Raw genomic sequence first — 5,636 nt, forward strand, 5'->3', positions numbered from 1 at the left:
CGCCTCGGCGGCACTGGCTGCTGTCAGTCCTGGATCCCTATCTCAAGTAGTTCTGATTAATCAATCTCCGCCAACAGGTTGAGATTACCGTCCCCTGAACACGTCCTCATAGTCGGCGCGCATGGTCGCCACCAGCACGTCGTCAGCACGGCCGACCCAGCTGCTAGGGGCCAGGGCCGAGCTCGCCGCGCCGCGTTGAGGGTCCTGCCGTCATGGGGCCCCGAGCACCTAGCACAGCGTCTGAGCGTCGGTGAGGAAGAGCAGGCGCATGAGCTTCTTCAATGAAGACAAAGACAAGTAACGGCATCCCACGGGTCCCAAAAGGCCAGGAGCCCTTTCCTCACGTAACTGTACGTCACATCAACCACCGTCCATAATTCACTGCTCTTGTAAAAATTTGTGATAGGTGCTATAACTTGACTCACCCAACATCCATAGTAATCCATTTCATTCATGAACGCAACACATGTAACCAAACACACTAGAAACTGATTTCGAATGAGTTACATACGTACAGAAAAAAACTATTTTTTCAAAAAAAAATAGTAACATGCAACCAAACACAATACAACCAGCCAAACACACCACTGATTCCGTATCAGAGTTCCCGTGTAGGAGAAGAGCTCTGTGTGAGCTGCACGGACTCAGCGTCGAGGAAAGCGCAGAAGGAAGAACCATCTTCGACTCACAAGCCCGGCAGCTCGGCAACGTCGGCTGCTTCCTCTCGGCCTTCTTCATACTGCTTCATCTCCGGGCATTAGGAGGAATCCCTGATGACCCCGGCATACTTCCCAGTAAGGCCATAGGTTCTCACTCATGCTGATCAAATAAATAGCTCTACGATTACACTCTGTCAGAAAGAACAAAAACAGAAGCAACACCTCATAGTGAAGTAGAATCCAAATAACAATTACTACCTCCGTTTCAAATTATAGATCGTTTTGACAAATCTAGATACATTTTGCTATGCACGTTGACATCTAAATTTGCCAAACCGACCTATAATTTAGAATGGAAGGAGTATAAAAGAATATCAATCATAAATTATGAGTTTGTAACCAAATAGCAATAGCACTTGGTGTCCGGTTCCCTTTTATACTTCTTTTAACACCCATTCACTTCTCAAGCAGAAATCCGGGCAGGCTTCAATTTGTCGATGCCATACTCAGAGCTAGCTTCACAAACCGGAAGACTTGAAAAAGAGAGATTATAACCAAATCGGAGTGCCCAATAATAAGGTATGGTATTACATCCACAGTAACTGATAATTGGCTGTTACTTCTTCAGGTTTCAATTTCTATGCGTCCATACACATATACAAATACCACTTATGTGAAGTTTAGTGTTCTTCCAGACCCAAGAAATACCTCCATGAGCACAAAAATCCATTGACACACTGAGAACATCTTTGATAGAACTTACACTTCAGCAGCTGAACTGAACTTTGAACCCATCAGTTTTTGGATACCAAGTTTGTATGGAGATATTGTGGTTCCCAGGAGGGATTACAGTGCTGTTCCCACATAATGCTTCCCATTCAAACCAAAGACAGCCTATCTTCAACTTCACGTTTGATTTGACACGACAATTCATCATATAAGGGAACTTCTTCAGGAGATGAAGATCGAGCTTGCACTAACATTTGAATCAGACATCAAATGAGGTCACCCCCATTCCATCCCTCTCATGCACTAAAATCGCACATACAATGAATAATAGTGACAACATATGTATGTGCAGAAATTATATGTGGAGTTAACAAATACAAATGACTCAACGATTGCAAGTCCAGTAACAGTCCAACTTTCCATTTCTACACAGTTCAGTGCAGCACTCATCTACATCATCGCTGACTGAAACTGCTAGCCCGAATCATCTCATATTGGAGTTCAAGGGACCTTGGCCTAAATATATCAATTTTTGGCAAAATTAGGGATTTGAAGGTGTCCTTAATCCTAGAACCTTTCATGCCATCGTTTGCTCCCAGCCTGCCTCCAGCACCAACACAGTCCATACCCTGGACTCCAACATCAGAGCACCCTAATACCAATTCTTATGCAGATTTTTCATGCCCTGCTTTGGTGCAAAAAAAAAAATCTGCATCGCAGGCTAATGCATTCCATGGTGATTTCTTCACAATTACTGACACAGTTACATAGGAAATACACATCCGAAGGCAAGAAAAACAGCATTGCAGTGACATCCATAGCACCAGCACCAGCACCAGATCAAAAATGAAGTTTTACGTTTTTATCATGACAATCCTCAAATTTATTCAATCTTTCTTATAAGAATGATTTGGATCTTAATGAAACTTCCGTATCTTGTTGCTAGTACAAAGCCTGATTTTACCTAAAGATTTAGAATAGACCGGTACTACATGGATATTGGATACAGCCATACAGGGCTTTGGATATGCATGTTGGTTGCCTGTCTGAATATTGTTTCTGTATTGAATGGTCTCTAAGTACCTCAACAATTGAATTAGTTACAAAGTTTTAGAAGATGGAGCGTCCATGCAGTTTCTACTACAGTTTGTTCCTTCAATGCTGATTTCTGGATGGTGGGTATTAAGTAGTTGTGACTAGGCTACTGCCGTAAGAAATCTGTCAGTGTAAATAGAAAATGGAAAGTTATTTACCAGAAAGCTGGATAACTCCCAAGTTCCATGTAATCAGGTATAATAGCAGGGCAACAGTTATTAAATGGCTGGCCATCTGTCAGCTAAAATAATTTTCCCCATTGCCCCAAGCACCTCATGCATTTGCATGAAGAATAGATCATTCTAACCAAATCTTCAAGGGCCTTGTTCATGTTGGTTTATTCATTTATTGGTGAATCTTGTTTCAGCATTGAAGTTTCATCTATTAATTTCTGGTTTACAACCTTCTACTTCTGGCTGCCTAGATTTCCCTTGCTCATGAGAGGGGAAAAGTTAAAAGGTAGCATTTTTTATTCCTCATTATGTCCAATTGTATGTATTTCCTTGTAACATCATTGACCACTGTGAGTATATTTTCTTAAGCAACCTAAAAATTATCCTTACATAACATAAATCAAGCAAATTGAAAATCAAGTACCACAATCAACAATGTAATGTATCACACAAACCATCATGGTATCAATTGACAATCTTAGAGCTGGAGCTACTAATTTATAAAAAAAACTCATATGTGAATCCCAAAAGGAAGCCTCCTTACTGATCAAACACAGAATAAATTTTCTTTTGTATGAGTTCCATACTTAGACGGGGCGATAATCTAGAAAGTACCTCCTGCAAAGTGAGCACAGAACAACAGAAGGCTTAGGCAGGAGCTCCACTAAACAAGTCATACTATTTCGAAGCGAAGAGAGTAATGCAATGGTACCTCAGTGCCGTCAGGAAGCACCTTGGCCAGCACTGGGATCTCATACTGGTACAGCCACTTCCATTCCGGGTTGGTAGTGATGTCCCTCTCCTGATACACATCCAAATCGAAGCCAAGCAACCATCCATCTCAGGACGAAGCAGTAGCGGAGCCACATTGATGCCTGGGTATTCCTAGGAATACCCAACTTTTTCTACACCAAACCAAGTATACATCAAACATATACACATGCTTCTTATGTATTAGCTGTCCAAATATTCTAATATAATCAATTCACCACATTTTGACCATTTATATGTACATGACAGGTTTGTGATTAATTAGTCTTAGATTTTGTTTTTGCATCAATCTTGCAGCAAGGTCAAATTATATGGAACATAAGAATGAAACATTTTCAAAACACAAGTGGAACATTTATTTTAGGGTGCCTGAAACATAGCATTTCTCTGTATAAAGATACTATAGCCTTCATCTCTTGTGTTGCAATTCTTTAAGGGCACTTGTAAGACTCTCAAAAGAATTTTCGATGATTATAATCCTTAATAATTGTCTTGTAACGGTCCTTTGAAACAACAGAATATGCTTGTGAAAATACTAAAAATTCTTATGAGGTAGCTTGTTCCATAGGAAAAAAATAGATAAAACAAGCAATTCATCCAACAAAACAAAGAATCTACCCACATCAATGCATCAAATCAAGACAGATGACAAGTTGACATCTTAGTCAATTTGAAAGCACGCATAGAAGAATCCTGGATAAGCATTAAGGAATAAGTAGATAGAGAGCAAAAGAGTACTTAAGTATGAAATAATGATAAAGCAGAAACAGTAAGGTCATTCAAAAGGCTCAGATCTGCCCCAAATATCAACACAATACTTGGTGGAAGAACCATGTAATCTCCCATCTCAACACAATACTTGGTGGAAGAACCATGAAATCTCCCTCCCTCCCTCCCTCCCTCCCTCCCTCCCTCCCTGAAATGAACTTTTTAAGTAGGATCGTTCATTTCAATCTGCAATACTGCTACACAACCACCGCCGCCGCCACCGAAGCAGCAGAAATGACAACAATTAGTTGCAAAACTGGTTACTTTTAATGGCACAAGCCATCCTAGTTTTGCAGCAAATTGGGCAAAACACTAAAGGTAACAACAATTCAGGGATTCTAAAAAGCAATAGATCTATGGGGCATTCGATCATCACTGCCACTGAAGAATAGTACAAACGGAAGATAAACAGACACAAATGGGAAAGAAAATTGAAAAAACAAAGGAATGTATAGGAACTACAAGAATGGACCAATAAAGCACATATATAATAGTTCTGATGGCCCAAAGGTTACTGGTAATTGCCAAAAGCACAATGCCTTCAGAGTCCAAGCTCACCCAGGTCCAACAGGAGTACAGGACCTAAACATAACTCAAGAAATAATTGTGAGAAATTTTGAGATAAAAGAATGTAACTGAAAGTATTTTCATGCATGGGAAGCACTGATATTGCAGCAAGGTAGACGGTAACTGCATGAAGTTAGACAGGTGTAAGAAAAGGAAAATAATTTAGCAAAAAGGTTAGACAAAAAACACGCTGCAAAAACATATTCAACTAAAGAAACAAATTACATGAGGTACTGTGTGGGTAGCAGTAAAATATTTGAATGGGCTCAGCTTTGCCTTTGCTCGATCATATAATTGTATCCGCGCCTTCTCTTATCACCAGATGTCCAGATCAACCTGTTCAGATAAGTGGAGCTGTCCTGGTTATCATCCATGAAAAATGGCATGACCATCCAAGGACAAAACCATTTGAGCATAGTTGAAAAGGTTTTCAAGAGAGGACAGAGGATTCCACTTTAATGCCAACAGCAGCCCTGATTCCTCAAAGGTGCTTATCTCATACATCATTGTTGATCATTGCCCCCAATTGGAATTTTATTTCTTCATTCTTGAGACCAAGGCAGGAAATCATGAGATTGAATTGACTTTACATATTAGTCCCACTAACATTGACACAGGTCCCAGGTTCGAGTCCAGCAGGAAGTGAATTGAAGTGAAGAGCCCCTAGAGATCTAGCCAGCAATGCAAGACAGAATCGCAGAGTGGTAGAGATCAACAGGACATGCAAAAGGGCACAAAGGAATCAGTATTCAGTAGCTAAGAGCTCAAAAGAGTACAAACAAAAAGTTTGAAGCAATCAAATCAAAGAACAGATTAGCTGTAATGGCAGCAAAATCCACCTTCAAAACAACCCTGGGGGTTACCTCGAAGGTTT

The 5,636-nt window shown here is 40.4% G+C and overlaps 1 pseudogene; it reads left to right on the forward strand.

Moving 5' to 3' along the window:
* The first annotated feature begins 415 nt into the window (after positions 1–415).
* Positions 416–3,946, forward strand: LOC120669432 (annotated as a pseudogene).
* The last annotated feature ends 1,690 nt before the right edge of the window (positions 3,947–5,636 follow it).

Source organism: Panicum virgatum, chromosome 4N, assembly GCF_016808335.1.
Source record: "Panicum virgatum strain AP13 chromosome 4N, P.virgatum_v5, whole genome shotgun sequence".
NCBI classification, from domain to species: Eukaryota; Viridiplantae; Streptophyta; class Magnoliopsida; order Poales; family Poaceae; genus Panicum; species Panicum virgatum.